Below are 17,496 nucleotides of genomic sequence, written 5' to 3'. Positions count from 1 at the left end.
AACCAAGTTCTGATACAGGCACCTGGGGGATGCACATCAGCATGAAAATTCCAAAGACGGGGAGGCAGCATTTGGTATACAGGATGCTTCGGACATAGGGGAGAAGCGGGGCACTGTGGCATTTGAGTTCAGAAGCGAGAATGGGCCAGCTCCTCCCAGGCAGCTCAGCAGCAGCAGGAGGCACGGAAGAGGCAGCGGGCCGACAGCCCCTGCCCGAGGCCCCCCTGTTTACCACACTTAATTCAAATCAGTCTCAGACGAGCATCCTATGACTTCCTTCTTTGTTCTTCTTAAAGATTTTATTTTATTTACTTTGGGGGAGAGAGGAAGGGAAGGAGGAAGAGGGGAAGGAAACATGGATGTGGGAGGGAAGCACTGATCGGGTTGCCTCTCAGAGGCACCCTGACCAGGGACCATGTGCCCTGACCGGGAATCGAACCCGGTGGCCCCTGGTTTCTGGATGGCGCCCAACCAGCTGAGCTGCCCCAGTCAGGGCTAATAAAACATTTCTTTTAGTTTGTTTGTTTTCTTATTTATTTATTTATTGACTTGCTGACTTATTTTTTAACGAGGCATTTCTGAACGCCCCATCCCCCTCTGCTCAAGAGGCAGGGGGCCTGATGGCGCTGCACAGGATCTGTGCCGTGACCCAGCGTGAACTTGGACAAGTCACGTGCTGGCTCAGGCACTGGGAGGCGTCCCTGTGCCAATCCTGCAGGATTCGGTGAGGGTTTTGTGGGCACGGTACTGCACAGTAAACAGTAGCTGCTACTTTCCTGCTGCAGAAAAGGCCAACAGGGATGTCTCCAGAGATACTTGGGCCAGATATTAAAAGGGACTTCCTGACCAAAGGCTGGGTAACCCTAGATTGTGCAGTAGAGTCAGGGCAGCCAAGACACTTGGGAGGCAAAAAGGAAGCCGTGTGCCCCCTGTGGTCCATTGTTCACAGCCCTGCACAGAGACAAGGGCTGGGTGCAGTGACTCCTTGGGACCTCTGCCGGCTCAAAGGTTCCTGGAATGCAGTTCAGCCTCGGCCAACGGGCAGGTTGCTAAGACGACAACAGTGATGTCCCTGCTATTGAGAACCCTGGGAACAGCTCCGCTCCATGGTCCAGCCATGTAAATCTGATAAAAATAGGAGCTGAAACACTATCCCAGAGTTGCTATTTTTGAAAGCGTCTGAGATGCTGGATTGGGTTTATTTCCTCAAACAGCATCTTGCTGTTCCCTCCTCCGGGTGGGCAGGATGCTAACGTGGCACATGTGAGGGACAGGAGCCAAAGCCCCGCCGGGCACACTTGTCCAGGGGCTCCGTGCCTCCTGCTCTCAGCCGCTGCCTGAGAGGGAGGAGCCTGCGGGCCAGGCTTCCTGGCTCTAGATGTACTGCCCTTCCCCTGCACCTTGCTCCTCCGTCTTCTCCCTCTGCTCCCACCCTGCGGCAGAGAGGCATCCTCCCCTTCCTCCCCAGCAGAGACAGACTCAGCGAGGTAAACAGAGGCAGATGAGATGGGGACAGAGGCAGCATGGCTGAGAGGAGGACCCTGGTGGCTGTTCCTCAGGTTATCTTAACCCACCCTGGGCACAGCTAGCCTTAGCACGTGGCTCCTAGCTGAGCAGCTCACAGCGTTGTGCCAGAGGGGTGCTGTGGAGGCGGGCCTACAGACCCCAGTGCCGGGGATTGAAGGCACCGAAATTCCTCCCACCTGCAGCATGGATGAGATGGCTTCTGGGCAGACAGCTAAGCCTCTGGTCTGGTCTGGTCTGGTCCGAGAAACTAGAGGGGAAGGATCATGCATAAGCACACTGTGGCCTCAGGGGAGGAGCCAGAGTTGCAGTCAGCTTCTGAGCTCCCAGTAACCCGTCCTGCGATAACCTCTGTGGTGGGCGGGGGTCGGAAGAGCTCCAACTAGAGCTTATTGGTTAGAGGAGGGATGCGTCCACCTGCCTAATAACGGCCCCACTTCTGTAACACATTATGCTTCCAGAGTGAATTCATATCCATTGCCTGACTTAATACCAACAATATCCCTTTGGATGGCAGTTCGTTCTTTCTTTTTTTTTCTTAGAAAGGAAACGAGAGCTATCCAGTGACAGAGGCAGAGCTGTCGTTCAGGCAGGCCCTCTGAGCGAAAGCTGGCCCCTAAGTCCTGCTTCCTGGCCAGGTAACGCTGGCGAGGGCCAGGGCAGGAATTGCAGACTGCGTGGATCTAGTGAGGGGGGTGTGAGGGGACTGAACGGTAATGGAAAAATTAACGTGAGAAGCGGCGGGGCTGATTCTCCGTTCAGCCCCCTCAGGTGCGCGGAGCGGCTCCGGCCGCTTTCCCACCTGTGCAGCAGGGAGGCTCTTCCCTCTGCCGAGGGCTGGAGTCACTGTGTTTTTTCTCCCTGGCTTGGTGTCAGCAATAAATATTTGTTAGCGTTAAATATTTGTTGAATGAATGCTCGGCTGACAGTGTCAAAGGCACCATTCAAACATGAGTAAGACGCTGACGAAATGAAGCAAGAACCACGCAAGGTGCGCCTGGGGATGGAGGCGCCGGCCGGTCGGTCGGCGGGCGCGGAGGCCGACTCGGGACCAGCACCCTCCGCGCCGCTTACCCCCAGGCTCACCTGGAGGGAGCCTGGAGCTGCGAACTCCCAGAATCCCTTCACACTCACTGTCAGTTACTCTGTACACTTAGTCACATCCTGCTCTGCCTCTTTTTTTTTTCTTTTAAAGATTTTATTTATTTTTAGAGAGAGGGGAAGGGAGAGAGAAAGAGAAGCAGAGAAATACTGCTCGGGAGAAAACGGCCACCTTTTCACTTTGCAGGAGGTCACCCAGCCCACCCGACCACACACACTGCAGGGCCCTGCCTCTTGCTGAAGGGGAGTCTGCGGTCACCCTCCCCCTGGGGCTGGACGCCAAGCTTCCGGGAGGCAGGTTCCTCCCAGCCCGCAGCACCAGGCTGTGCACGCTGGGGCTCAGTAGACACCATTCGCCTGTGAAAGCGCCTGGGGGGGGGGCGGGGAGGGGGGCTGTGGATGTCTGTCCGTGCAGGTGACTCCTGGACTGCTGTCTTTCCGCCTGGCCAGCTCCCGGGTTTGACTGGGGTTTGTCTGGACCCCGCGAACTAGGGTCAGGGGCCTGATGAGGTTTCCCCTGGAGACAGGATGCTTGGCGCCTTCCTCTTCCCCGAGGAACAGAAACTGAGAAGCTGTCTCCAGTCCAAGACAGGGTGCGCAAACGAGGCGTCCAAGAGGGAGCAGTTTGGGGGCGGCAGGTCCAGGCTAGGGCAGACGAAGGGCCCAGGTCTCGGTTCCGGGCGGTTGGCCGCTGTGCACTAGGGGGTGGGCTCCTGGGGCAAGGCCCCCTCTCCGGCCTCACTTTCCCGAGTGAGGGAGGACGGGGCCCACCGCGTGCGGGAGCGGGGGACCCTTTGTTGGGGCTCATTGTTTCGGGGAGGCTGTGCCGAGGCCGCGCGGGCACGTCCCGTCCCTCCTGGCACCGTCGTCAGGCAGCTCCCGGCCCTCCCTCGACACCCTCCCCGGCCTAGGCCTCGGCGCCCCCACTCCAACCCTTCCCCGCGGCCCTCCGCGGCCCCGCCCGTGATGTCGCCCAGCCCTTTCTCCTCCTCCCGCCCTTCCTTCCAGGCCCGCCCGCTCCTCGTCCGCGCCTGGCGGTGTGCGCACGCGTGTCCGGGGCGTCCCCGCCCCGCCCCGCCCCGGCCCGGCCCGGCCCCCGGCCCCAGGCCCCGCGCCCGGGACTGGGACTGGGACTGGGACTGGGACCTGCCGAGCGCAGCGCCAGCCCAGGCGCCCGCCGCGCACCTAACGGATCGGAGTCGCGCGGAGCCGCCCGCCCGCCCCGCCCCACCCGCCTGGGTGAGTACGCGCCGTGGGGCCCAGGGAAGAGGTGCGCCTGCGGCCAGCGGCCGCCCCCCAGCCCCGCGCGGCCGCCAGGGGTCCGGGCCGGCACGTGGGTGCAGCCGGAGCCGGGCCGGGTGGGCGGCCGAAGCCTGGGATCCCTTCCCTGATTTTCGCGGGAAGCCGTGTCTCTCGCCCTCTCGGAAGCAGCCAACGGGACGGTTCTCTCACCCGGAAAGTTTCCAGCCCTCACCCTGCGCCCAGGCTGAGAGGCGCCCCACCCTCAGCATCCTCCGAGCCTCGGTTTCTCTCACAAGTGCCCCATCAAGCCCAGGAGGGTCTGCAGGCTGGCTTTTCTGGAGGTGACAGGCTTTGCGGTCCGGCGCAAGGTCACCAAGCAGAATCCGTCCAAAGGTGGAGGTTGCTAGCTGCAGGCTGGCTGTGCCCTGGACACGGGGTCCACCTTGTGGGGGGTCTTCGGGCCTAGGCCCCTGGGCTCAGAGCTCCCTGGGTGGTGGGCAGTGGGGAATGCTGGGGTTGTGGAAAAAGTGGGGTACTGCTGGGGGCAGAACCCCTGGGCTCAGCTGTCTGCTCTGGATACCCGCCTCCCCACCCCTGCCCCTGTCTCAGGGACCTCCCGGCTGGCCAGCCCAGAGCTGCCAACATGTCTGCCAGGACGAGCACTGCCCCTCCATCCCCAGTCTTGGGGGAGGCCTGCTCCTCTGGGCCATTGGAGGACTGATCTGCTGCTGCTGCTTCCACTATTTTGCAGACGGGGTCCCAAAGACCCGGCTTTGAGGGCTCCTTCCCGAAGGCCGGGTTGCAGGCAGTGTAGGGGTGCTCGCTGTGCATGTGGGACCTCATGGCCACCCACAGACTGGCACCCCCACAGCCCTCTCGGGGAAGCCTTCGCTTTCCGCCGCTGGAGGGAGGCACAGTGTGGAAGCCAAGTTCAGGCGGACTTATTCTTTCAGAGCCTTGGGAACGGACCTGGGACAGGCTAGGTTGCCACAAGAGGCACACACCAGCGCTGCTCTCTTCTGAGCTGTGCTCATCCGGCCCAGCCTCCTGCAGGCGCTGGTGTGTGTGTGTGTGTGGGGGGGGGGGGGTACATTCTAAGTGAGTCGGTGGCGTTAAGGTGGCGGTGAGTGCTGCGAAAGGTGCCTGCCCAGAGGAAGAGGCCTGTGTTCGCTCTCGGTGTTTCCCCCACACGCTCTTCAAAGCTGCCCCATAATTCTAGAGAGGGTGCCTGGGAGGTGCTGGCCGTTTGGGGCCCAGCAATGCACCTCTGGGGCTTTTTCTCTTTGTTGGGAGCTGGGCTGGAATACCCGCTGCCCGAACTGAGGTGGCCCAGGCCCCTCCGATCTGGTCCCTGCACTGCTCCTGCCTCCCCTCCGTGTACCCTTCCTGTCTCATCTGTCAGCGTCTGGGTGGGAGACCCTAGGCTGTCTCACTGGCCTGGGTCCGGCTGACAGTTGAGGAGGGCCACAGTTGGGGCCGCAGTCCCCCCCCCCCCCCGAATCCAAATCGACAAAGGTTAGGAGGGGAGTTTAGATGGAAGGAGAGGTCAGGAGACAAAGGGGAAAGCTGCCTGCTTGCGCTGCGGGCTGACAGACGGCTGTAGCTGGGGAGCGGGTCGCCACTCAGGACAGCAGGGCCCTCCTTTTGGGTGGGGACCCCGGCCCAGGAAGCCCAGGATACTTCCAGGGCTGCCTTTCCTCCCGCCTCTCCTTCCCGACCCAAAGCAGGGGCATCCTCCCCACTCCCCAGAAGCAGTTCCGTGGCCCTTCCACCTTTCCAGCCCTGTTAGACTTCTAGGGTCCAGTTTTCTGGGTAGAACCGAAAATCCACTCCTTTCGGAAACTGTAAAAACTTCTGGAAATGACACTCCTGTCACCAGCAGGGGCAGGGAGGACAGACCCACTTTCTGTGTGCCTCAGCTAAAGCTGTGGTCACTCCACAGTTAATCCACATGGGCCTGGCTCCGGCCCAGCGTGGGGTGCCCACCCAGGCCCAACTTGGGCACCATCTCTGGGCCTCTCCTCTGAGAGGCTGCCCCCAGCGGAGCTGTGGTTTTGTCTCTCCAGGTGGTTCCAGGGTTGGCACCCTCCGTCTGGAGCGTCAGGGGGGCGGTCACGCTACGTCGGAATAATACCACAAGCTGGTTCCAGGCCGCAGGCACTGTCCCGAAAGGGACTCTCTAGATCAGTGCCTTGGGTGTCCGAGGCCCAAGTTTGCAAAGTGTGACTGAGGCTGCCCCAGAGCCTTGCCAAACTCCTGGGCCCTCTGAGATGGAGGCAGGGCCCTGGAGGGCAGGGCTGTCGGGGGCTGAGGGGTGGGACCCCCCCAGAAGCCATACAGGACCTGTTCCCTCTCTCCTGACTCCTCGGTGACCCTGTGGTTAGCCATTTCCCTGCAGCACTAGCTGGCCCGCAGGGTCCTCCTTCCTTCTGATAACCGAAGGCCCTGGCCTGAAGCTTTCTGTTGCTCTGAGGAAATGACTGGTGTGGGCAGGTATCAGTGGCTGCAGTCATTGGCAGCCGTCTCTCCCCTGTCACCCCCTTTCCAGAGCTGCTCAGCACTTCTGCAGAAGTGTTCTTGGCCCCCCCAGGGAGGCCACCCCTGGCTTCAGCATCATGCCTGGCCACTACCACGTTCCCTGTGTGTGGAGTGTGTGTGAGTGCGTGTGTGAGTGGGAGGGACGCTCTTTATCCTCCAGAAGAGGAAGTAGTCGGGTGTAGCAACAAGTGAAATCGGCAGCATGTGATGCCGGGGCCACAGCCAGGTGCCTGGGGTTTCCGAGTGGTGCCCCTGCGCCAGGCAGGGGCCGAAACTCTGTCATGGGGTTTTGCTGGGTTGTCTGCTTGTCGGGCTGAGGAGGGATGTCGGTGTCCGGAGCTGTAGGTGTCCTTTCAGGCCTGGCCTCTTGCCTGGGGTCAGAAGCCCTGCAGCCCTGCTTCTGCCCACTCCACCCCATCACAGCTGCCCTGCAGAAGGGTGATGTGGTTGCTCTAGAATCTGAAGCCCTGGCTTCTGCCCCCAGGCCAGCAGGGAGGAAGCTGCTGCGAGGCCCTCGGGGTCCTCGGGGGCCTTGAGTGTGAGGAAGGCCCGGCTGCAGAGACTAGAAGCAGCTGTGGTTGTCGGATAGTCCCTTCTTCCTCCCGCAGCTTCACCTCAAAGGCCGGGTGGGCCAGAGGCCCCAGGATCTGTCTCCATGTGGGTGAGGAGGGGAGGGGAGGGGAGGGCGGATGGTGGTGGCTGGAAAGAGGATGGAGACCGGTCTGCATGGCGCTGGGCCCGCACACTGGTGCTTCCGCCTTGGGCCCAAACCCCCTTCCACAGTGCGGGTCCCAAGGGCTGCAGGGTTGACACCTCGCGCCCATGGTCTCTTCAAGGTCCTCTGCCCAGGCGTCCTCTGTCAACTCTATCCTTGTAATAAAAAGGGACTTAGCAAATGCCAATGGAATTACCATTGATCAAGCAAGCACTTATTAAAAGCCTGGCCAATGAACTAAAAAGAGAACCAAGCAAACAAAAAAGTAAGCAGTGCACGGTGCATTTGCTGACGTCACTTCATGGAAGCCTCACCGGCCCTTCCACTGAGCCCATGTATAAGGAAGGAATGGAGGCTCGGGAAGGTTAAACTACTTGGTCAAGGTCACGCAGCGCGTAAGCAGCTGAGCAGGGACTCGCAGCCAGGCAGGTTTCCAAACGCCACACCTTCCAGCCCAGCGCCTCCATTGCTCCCCGGGCTCGTCTCACCCCGTCCTGGGATCCGCAAGGAGGCCGAGGCTCGGAGGTGTGAGGCAGGGTTTGCTCAAGGTCATGGTGTCTTGGTGACAAGGAGGGACCACAAACCATCCTGATTCCCAGCCTGGAGCTCTGTGTGCCAGCCCTGAACCCCATATCTCTGTTTGCTCACCCTGGAACCCCATCCCCTGAGTCCGGCCCTCTCAGTTGGGCAGAGAGGGTTCCCCCCACTTCCCCATCCCAGCGGCTGCCAGCCCCTCCCAGCCCCCACCTCTCTGCTTTCCCAACCGTAATTGCTTCCATCTGACCCGCCGCCTGCTCCTATGCCGCTGGAAACGCAGCTCAGCTGCTGCCCACAGGGTTACGGGGCCTCATCCGGCAACCGGGGCAGCACGTTGGGAAGGGGGCTGCGCTGTGGGGCCTGAGCACCGCACCGGCCAAGGTGGCCGCTCCCGGTGCCTGGCGTTCCCAGATCCCTGCCGGGACCGACCGCCTCGGCCCTGTGCTGCTCCTGGCTGGAGAGGCTCCTCCGAGCCCTGCTTCCCAGTACGGCGGTGAACTTCCCTCCTGCCCGGAGAGGTTGCTCTCAGGCCGGGGGCAGGGAGGCCCAGCTGGCAGGGACAGGGGCAGCAGGGGAGAGGTGGGGCCACTGGGGTGCACTGGGGACCCTCTGCCCCAGGGTCACGGAAGGAAGTGAAGCAGGTCCTCATGGCGGCAGACGCTGAGGGACCTGGGAGCTTGGACAGGTGAAAAAACGGAGCCACCTTGCTCTCTCTGGTGCCAAGCGGTTGATGCGGAAGCAGCAGAGCTAGAGATAAAGCTTCACATTTTGTCTTGATAGAAACAGCTTGCACACTGTACTGGCCAGGCACCACTCCGTGGCCCCCCTGGCCTCGGTTCTGCCCCCGAAGCGGCTCCGTGTGGGGCTGCGGAGGTGTCAAGGGCCGGTGCCCTCTCACTGCAGATGTCCGAGGGGGACCTCTCAGTGACTGTGACAGGGACGCCCCGGGGCAGGGGCAGGCCTTGAGGGGGCACGGGTCTGGCGGGACCGGGCTTGGAAGCTTTGATGGCGTTTTCCTCCCTGAGGTTTGGGGGCTGCAGAGTGAGCCCCAGAAGCCCGTCTGTCATGTTCGCTGCTCTGTCCTCCATGCCTGGAATGGTGTCTGGCCAGTACCACCGCTCAGCAAATATTTGTTTCACGAATGAATGGACGATGCAGCTCAGGTTTCTGAGTCTGGTTCCCCGTGTCCCTGCTCTGCTTCCCTTTCCCCGGGGCAAAGGGACAAGACCTTCCCTTTGGAGAGGTGAGCTGTTTTTCAGAGAAGGACCTGCTCCCTCCCCCTCCTCTGGGGGCAGGGCGGGCAGGCAGGCAGGAGCCCCAGGTGGGAAGGGGAAAGAGTCTGCCCATGCAGACCACCTGCTCTGTGGTGTCAGCTCGGCACAGACGGCTCCTGTCACCCTGCCTCCACTCAGCCTCCAGGTCCTGCACACACTGGCCCTCACGTCACCTCCTGTCCCCGACACCCACCCTCTCCTCCTCATTTCGGGCCAAGAAAGGTGCCCTCGGGCTGGAACCCTTGCAGGGGTCCCCTCAGGAGGGAGGGTGAGGGAGCAGCGTTTCCCTCTCTTCTTGCTTCGGCCCAAACAACTTCCCTCCATAGACTTGCTGGGTTTCCACATAAAATTGCATTGGAAAGTGGAACAGATGGTTTCTTGGCTTTAAAAGCGTGTATTTAGTCCTGGCTGGCGTAGCTCAGTGGATTGAGCGCGGGCCTCGAACCAAAGCATCGCAGGTTCGATTCCCAGTCAGGCCACATACCTGGGTTGCAGGCTACGGCCCCCAGCAACCGCACATTGATGTTTCTCTCTCTCCCTCCCTTCCCTCCCTAAAAATAAATAAATAAAATCTTTAAAAAAAAAAAGCATGTATTTGAAAGCCCGCACCTGCGCGGAGGAGCACACCACCAGTGTTCCCGCCTACTCGCCTCCGCTCTGACCGCCCCCACCGCGTGGCCTCGGTGCCCTCCGCGCCCACCTCCAGCCGCTGTCCTCTGAACCGGCTCTGACCTCCCAGCACACTGTTCCTTCGGCTCCCCCTAGGGCCCACTCCTGTGACAGGAGGGGAGGGGACCCTGTGCGGCCGATCCCAGATGAGCCACAGCGGGGTGTGAGCCGGACCCTGACCACAGACCGGTGGGGGCAGGGCTGCGGGTGGTGACTGGGAGGGGCCGTCAGTCGTCCTGCTGCGGGCGGTCTGACCCTTCCCGGCGCACTGCCTGAGCACGTGCCAGTGAGGCCCTTCAGATCGCACGGCTGTGCCCCGGCCCGCGCTCTGCAGACGCCGGTGGGCGCGTTTCATGCAGTTCGGGTTCGGGGCAGAGAGTTCGGTGTCCGCCCGCTGGTCTTGGAGAAAGGCCGGTGGCCATGCAGGAGTCGCTCCTGAGACGTCCCCTGTGTCTGCTCCTGGCTGTGTGACTGCAGAAAGGCCTCCAACTTTATTGATTTTCTCTAAGCAGATCCATTAATTGCACTGCTAGTACCTGCCGCACCTCACGAGATTGTGATGTGCAAATGCGATGGACACCGCGGAGCCCCAGCACTGGCACCCGCTGTGCAGCTGTTTCTTTCTGTGCAGCCTGCTGTTCAAGGTCACAGAGTAGCTCTTCCACCAGGCAAGGGACTGCCTAAGGAGTCTCCTCTGTCCGTCCGTCTCACCCCCCCCCCCCCCGTCCCCATCTCCCTTCTTCCTCTGAGGGCCTGGTGTCACTCGGCCTGCCTGTTCTCTGGCCCCACAGGTCCAGGCCTGTTGAGGCTGAAGCCCCTGGGGCATGGCTCAGGTGGGCCCCGGGACGGGCGGGTGGGCCGAGGGCTCCCCCGTGCTGCTGGCCCGGCTCTGTGGGGCCCAGAGTGTGAGTGCAGGGCTGGGGGTGTGTTCTGGCGGGGGGGGGGGCGGGCTGTCCCCACAGGCTGTGTGGGCTCTTCTCTCCACACTTGCTGACTCCCCACGCCCTGGCTCCCTCGTTGGTCCTGTTTCCCACTTTTTTCTCTTTCCAGTCTTTTTCTGACTTTTCCTCCCCTTTTCCTCCTTTAGATGCAGCCATCTCCCATCCCTGATGCCTTCTTCCCCCTTATCTGTGCCCCCTCCTGTCCCAGCATCCCAGTTGTCCTGACAGTGGCAGTTGGACTTGGGGCGAGGGGTGGCGCTCTGCAGGGCTGGGGGTTCAGCCACCTCCTGGGAGCAGCTTCAGAGTTTTTAGTGAAGGGCTCCTGTGGCCGTGGGGTTTGGTGAGAGGGCCCTGCCCGCCCAAATGGTGGGAAGCAGTGTGGTCTCCGGCTCAGCACCCTGGGCCCTCACCCACCTCCTTGGACATCTTCCCGGGCAGGAAGGTGGGAGCTTGACCTGGAGCTGGCCAGTGGGGCTTTGCTGGCCTCTGACCTCTGCTGTCCACCTCCTCTCTCCAGAGCGCCAGCCCTTTGCCCAGAGGCCCCTGCTGGGATGGAGGAGGCTGGCCGGGGCAGGGAGGAGGTTTCTGCTCAGATGGCTGCCAGGTGAGCGCACACAGTGTGGCGTGCTTGGGCTGAGGGATTCGTGTGCGTGGGCGTGCACTGCGGGCGTGCGGCTGAGGGGGAACTCGGGCACACCGCTGGGCGTGGACAAGAACATGGCTCCCTGTGCGGGCCTGCCCCTAGCCCGGAGCCCTCCTCCGTCTTTGTGACCCTGGCCTTGCACTGCAGCTTCGTCCCGTCCTGGGGGTCGGCTGGCCTCGGGCTGTGGTCCTACGCAGGGTGACCGATCCCTGGCCACCCATTCGGCTGCCTGGGGGTCCTGCAGCCCGCATTTGCCTACCCCCTCTCCCCAAAATGGAGGCGTGTGGGGGCTTCCTGCCTGGCGTCTCAGACCCGCTGAGGTGGAGGGAATGGGGAACAGCTGCGCTGGCCGATCCCGGCGCCGTATGGATGTGGTTCCACAACAAAGCTCCCTCTGTGTGTTCGCGGGCCCCTTACATAACAGTGCGGGGAGACGGGGGTGGGGGGAGGAGGAGGTTGGGACGGAGAGACACCGGGATGGGGTGGCGGGAGAGGGGACAGGGACCGGGCGGAGAGGGAAGGGGAGTGAGTGAGAGAGACCACTGAGAAGAAGGGCAGGAAGAGGAGAAGAAGTTTGTCTTGACTCCACAATTCTACATCCTGTCTCCTGGGATGGGAAGGAGGCCATGTCCAGACCCTCCAACCTTTGCCCTACTGACGCCTTGTCTTCCCTCCTGGAGTCCCACCTGCCAGCTGGACATGCAGGGCAAAGGGCTGAGGAGGGGCTTCAGGACCTACCTGGGAGTGGGGCCAGATGGGTTTGGAACTGGGCCTAAGAGTCAGCCCTTAGCTCCACCCTGCAAACCGAACACACTCCATAAAGATAAGAATCATTCTTCTTCTTTACTCTATTTTTAAAATGTATTGCTTTTTTTCTTTGAGAGAGAGATTTGTTTTTCCATTTATTCATGCTTTTGTTGGTTGGTTCTTGTATGTGCCCTACCTGGGGATCGAACCTGCGACCTTGGCACCTGGGATGACTCTTTAACCAACTGAGCTACCCAGCCAGGGTCCTCTCTTACACTTGGTTGTCCGTTTCCCACCACCAGGCCCCGGGCCCCGGGCCTGGCTCCAGAAGCCCTTCTGGCTCCCCTCTTTGTAGTGCTGCTGAGGGGCCGGCTTTCCCTCCCCCTACACCCCATCAAGCTGGCCCCAGGCCCCTCCCAGCTCGCTCACCCCTCCTCCCAAGCAGGACCCCTGCTCCAGAACCCTGGGTCACCCCCGTCAGCCGCCCTCTGTCCTGTTCCCTGCACTCTCTCCTCCCTCAATAATCAGACACTCTCTTCTCACCATCATGGGTCTCTGCAGCTGTCCAAATAGAGTGAGAAGAAAAGGTTCTCTTTCCGGAACAGCTGGACGGGCAGGCCAAGAAGGCCAGGTGAGCTGGCCGGGCCTCAGTGTGTCCTTGGGGTGGGAGGGGCCCTGTGCCAGGGCCCTGGCCCTGTCAGCTCCTACGTGGGGGGAACAGACACCTGGGAGAAAATACCCGGGAGAAGCCAGGAGGGTCGGCGGGGCCTTCAGACAGGGCCCGGGCCCTGTGGTGGCCCAGTCTCCCGGGCTTCCTCGGGGTCTGTGTCTTCCCTGTGCCTCAGTTTCCCTGAGCCTTTTTCTGGCACCGGAACTCCTTGGAAAGGACTTGAAGTCACTCCAAGGGTGGTACTTGTCCCCAGGTTGCAGTAGATGGACAGGACCGAGTCCTTGAGGACAAGGATGGCTCCTCGAAGGGCAGGGAGGAGCTGCTGGCGAGGCCCCCAGTTCTGCTGGCCATGAGGGACAGAGAACCCAAGGTTCTGGGCCTTGCTTGGCCCCTGGCATGCCCTCAGTTAGGTTTAGGGTGTCTGTCCAGGGCGTGTGCTGTCCTCGGGGCACTGCCCTCTGGAGAGGTGGTGTGGGCGAACCCAAACCTGCTGGACGAGATCTAGACTCTGGATTCCTCAGCCCCCAGGCCTGGACCCACCCCACCCCACCCCCTCCCTGGGTCTGGGTCTTGGCGCGATCTGGAATTACTAAGGCCTCACGGCTCAAGCCCAGAAGGTCTGGGGCTGAGGCAGGCAGCTGGGCCAGGGTCTAGGAGTTTCCTGGGTTTGTGTGGGGTGGCCTGGGAAGACAGTCCCTGTCATTGAGACCAGGATTAGGTGCTGGGACAGGCTGTGAGGATGGTGAATTTGTGTTGGGAGGGTGCTGGGTGGGAGGCCCCCATTGGGGCAGCAGCCTCTGCCCAGTCTCAGCCACAGGCTGCCCGAGGTCGTCCCCCTCCCCCCGCCCCCGCCCACGTGCTCCTCCTATGGCTGAGGGCTTTTGCCCAGCTTTGGGAGGAGATCCCCATGGGGCCGGTGGAGCCACTCCCAGCTCCTCTGGAAGCTCAGGCTCCCTGGCTGGTGGCTCCAGGGACCTTCAACCTAACAAACAAACTCTGCTAGAGCCTGAGCTGATGGCTGAGGAGCCTGGTGGGCAGTGCCCCGCGCCGCCGTGGGATGGGGGAAGACAGCGCCCTGGCACAGGGGGCCCAGCAGCCCCCAGAAGCTGTATGTTGGGAGTGGGGCGGGAGGCAGGGAAGGAGGGGTGAGCAACATCTGTGTGTGTGAGCGTGAATGTGTAGGGGTTGTTACTAGGTTCTTGTGGCTCCGCATGTGTTTTGGGGTGTACACCTGTGTTTGAGCAAGGATCACTGTATTTGTGCAGAGATGCATTTGTAGGTTTCTTGCTCCGGGGGGCGGTCCGGGTGGGCCAGAGCAGGGTTGGCCTGAGAAGGGGCTCAGTGTCTTCTCATGCCTCCTCGTTCCAGGGTGTGGATGGGGCCCCTCGTTGCCACGTAGGGGCTGGGTGAGCCCCAGGACAGAGGTCGCCTGGATCATTTCTGATAACCTGGACATCAGCCAGCTCTCCAGCCTTGGGAAGAGCCCTGGACACCGCTGGCTCGTTGAAGAGCCTTACTGGTGTGAGACAAGCTTCAAAGGGCTTCTTCTCCCAGCCTCTCTCTTCCCAGGGTGCAGGCTGATGCAAGAAATGGTGGCCTTGATTTCCCTTTTTTATGGTTTCATTTCTCTTGTAGAGCCTGCCACCCCTCCCCTCACAGCAGCATGCAGAGCCACCTCCTTGTCCTGTTCTCACCCTCAGCAGGTCTAACCCAGTTACTGGGCCCCTAATAGGAATTTAGGAGTGGACCCTCCCCTGCTGATGCCCGGAAACCTCTTTGTTCTAGAATCACCATTGCGGGCCAGTTTGCACCACAGTGCTGCCAGGTGCTCTGGTGACAGAAGGCAGGAATGGGGGTCCCTGTTGGCACTAGGGGCCAGGGGTTTCTGCATCTGAATCCCTGCTGCTCCCCAGTGCTCCTGAGAAAGCCACGCCACCAGTCACTGTCCATGGGCCAGGGCTGGGGTTGTGCCCAACTGTGCAGGCTCCCAGGCCTGAACACGGCCCCGCAGTGTCCCTGCTCGGGGACTTCAGGAGTCCTGCTCTGCACAGGGGACATACCTGGCAGAGCGAGCATCCCTGGGGAACCAGGCACTGCTCACACGCAGAAGGCACTGCTCCCGGATCCCAGCGGGCAGCACCCTGGGCCACGGCATGGCGGGAGAGAGCGCCCTGGCAGAGGGGACACATCAGCCCTGAGAAGTGAGGGGTAGGGGGTGCTGCTCAGCAGACAGGGCACAGCTCTGCCCCAGTCAGGGAGCTGTGCCAAGGCCTGGCGGGGTGGCTGTAGGCAGACCTGACCAGGGACCTGGGCACCGTTGCTAGGAGATGCTGCACCCAGAAAGAGAGAAAACAGCCTCTCCAGGGTGGCCTCCGCCCCTCCCCACTCCTCCGCACTGCAGCGTGCACCCGGAGTCCGGCCTGGCTGTGGGATCTCCGTTCAGTGCAGGGCCCAGCCAGCCAACAGGGCCCCTCCCTCCCTCCCTGGGCAGCTGCATAGGCCCCATGGGGCCAGGAGGAGCGGTGAGCACCACCGTCAGCCCTTCCTCGCTGTGCTCAGTTAAATCTGCCTTCTTTCTCTTCCTCACACCCAACAAAGCCTCAGGGTCTTTGTTGCCCTCTCAGTCTGGAACCTTCTTCCCTCTCCCCACACCCCACTCCAGCATCTCTGCATGGGCACCCTGCTCTCAGGTCAGAGGCGGTGGGGGGAGCTAGCTGCCCCCAGCTGTCCCGGCTCCACCGTTTAGTTTTATCGGCCTCCCAGTGTGTGTGCATCATTGCCATGTGAGAGCACTCACGTATTTGTCTGTCGTTCATCTCTCCCCACCTTGGTGTACGTTCCAGGAGCACGGACCTCTTTCCATGTTTACTGCTATAGTGCAGAGCCTGACAGGGTGCTGGGCATGTAGTAGGCCCACAGTCCCTGTCACCTCTGGTTTTTTTTGGGCCACCTGCCGGGCCTCACTGTGTCCCAGGAGGGCTTGGGTCCCCAGCCTACCTTGGGACAGGGCTGTTCTTCAAAATGAGCCCTTCTGAGCAGCAAGTAGAGGAGGGAGGAGGTCCCCCCGTGGCTGTCCTAGACTCTCACGGGGTTAGTCATTGGGGCAGTTGACCAGTTGCCCTAGACTTAGGACGTAGGTGTGCATGGGCTAAAGGTGCCAGGAGTCAATTCCACAGAAACCACACCTGCTAATGAAAAGCAGATATCCCTTGTGAGTTCAGGATCAATGACACACAGAAAGACAAATAGCAATGGGCTGGCTGTGCCAACTTCCCCATAGCTGTTACTGGACACCCCCGCCCCACCCCTATCTACATACACCCAGACTCGCACTCGGCTGCTTTTAACTTGGCAGAAGGAGGGAGGGTTAAACTGCTTTGCTCTCAAGGATGTTGCGCTGCACACCTTTCCTATAAAGCAAAATCACTGCCCCCTGTTGCTGGACACAGCCCTGCACCAGGGCAAAGGGTTTGGTGGGCAGAGAGAGGGCTAGACTCACTCCCCACTCACCGCCTCCACCAGGCCTGGCCGGGCACCCTCGGGGTGCATAACTGTGCCTGGTGGCCCTGCTCCCGCCGTTCTCTGTCTGTGGAATGGGACGTGGAGAGACACAAGGTCCATGTCCACCGGGTCTGTCAGCAGGGCCGTTGGTTCTTCCACTTCTCAGTGGTAAAGATCCTCAGAGCTCCTCTTCCCCGCATGTCTGGCTGGGAAATAGCAGCAGTAGCACCTGTGTTTGTATCCCCCTTGACCCAGCGGAGACCCGGGGCCTGGAGGCGTGACTTGTCAGCAGTTGTACAGCCACTTGGTAGCTGATCGGGATTGAAGTCCCAGTGTGTGAGGCTCCAAAGTTTATATTCCTCATTTTCTGTTCTTCTCTTTGTAGCAAGTTTTTAGTTGAAAGTGTATCCTACTCACCAGTTTAAAAAGTTAAACATGCAAAACGGCATGTGATAAAAAGAGATTGTCCCTTCCATCCCAGACCCCTGTGCCCAGGGCTTCCCTCTAGAGAAGTAGCCGCCTTAGTTTTTTCTGCATCCTTCCGGGCAGTCTGTCGGCATGTGCACATGTCCGTGTACGCACACACGTCCCTTGTGAGGAGCACATTTGGAGATACATAGAGCACGGCTCTCCACCTGCCTTTGAAACATCAGTAATGTGGCTCTGAGTGGTGTGGCTCCGTTGGGCTCAGTCCTGCAAAGGGAGAGTCAGCAGTTTGATTCCTGGTCAGGGCACAGGCCTGGGTTGTGAGTTTGGTCCCTGGTCAGGACATGTGAGAGGCAACCAATCAGTGTTTCTCTCTCCCTCTTTCTCCTGCCCTTCCCCTCTTTCTGAAAGTAAGTAAGTAAGATCTTTTTGGAAAAATCAGCAGGCCTCAGAGAGCACCAGGGATTTGCGTCCTGTTTGTCACGGCTACGTGGTGTCCCGTCCCCTGTGCCTCGATGCTCTGGACGGGTGTCCACACGGATCTTTCTCTTTTCTTGTTTTTAAAGATCAAAGTTTTTTCTTTCTTTTTTAAAAAAAGATTTTATTTACTTATGTTTTAGAGAGAGGGGAAGGGAGGGAGAAAGAAGGAGAGAAACATTGATGAGAGAGAGAGAGAGAGAGAGAGAGAGAGACACATCAGTCGGTGGCCTCCTGTCCATGCCCTGCTGGGGCCCGAACCCATACCCCAGGCTTGTGCCCCCGACCGACCGGAACGGAATGAGCGGCACCCAGCCTGCTGAGCCACACTGGTCTGGGCTCTGCGTAGGTTTTCAAGTTGTGTCCATCTTCCCTGTTGCAAATAGTGCTGCTGGAAGGACCTTGACAGAAAGATCTCTGCACACAAAAGGAAACTTTTCTGTGGAATAAACGTGGAATTCACTGGGATTCCCAGGCTGAAGGGGATTTTG

At 60.5% G+C, this 17,496-nt stretch overlaps 1 protein-coding gene across 2 annotated transcripts in view; it reads left to right on the top strand.

The window, feature by feature from the left end:
• The first annotated feature begins 3,711 nt into the window (after positions 1 to 3,711).
• ST3GAL4 (ST3 beta-galactoside alpha-2,3-sialyltransferase 4) overlaps positions 3,712 to 17,496 on the top strand; it is a 33,889-nt gene continuing 20,104 nt past the window's right edge. For both annotated transcript variants that reach the window (XM_045860319.1, XM_045860317.1), the window contains exon 1: positions 3,712 to 3,864. The gene's annotated coding sequence lies outside the window, so the exon portion shown is untranslated. The remainder of the gene's footprint in view (positions 3,865 to 17,496) is intronic.

Source organism: Phyllostomus hastatus, unplaced genomic scaffold, assembly GCF_019186645.2.
Source record: "Phyllostomus hastatus isolate PE091 unplaced genomic scaffold, TTU_PhHast_1.1 phas_scaffold_193, whole genome shotgun sequence".
NCBI classification, from domain to species: Eukaryota; Metazoa; Chordata; class Mammalia; order Chiroptera; family Phyllostomidae; genus Phyllostomus; species Phyllostomus hastatus.
Note: the sequence above shows the minus strand (reverse complement) of the source record. Positions and strands in the feature narration are given on the sequence as shown.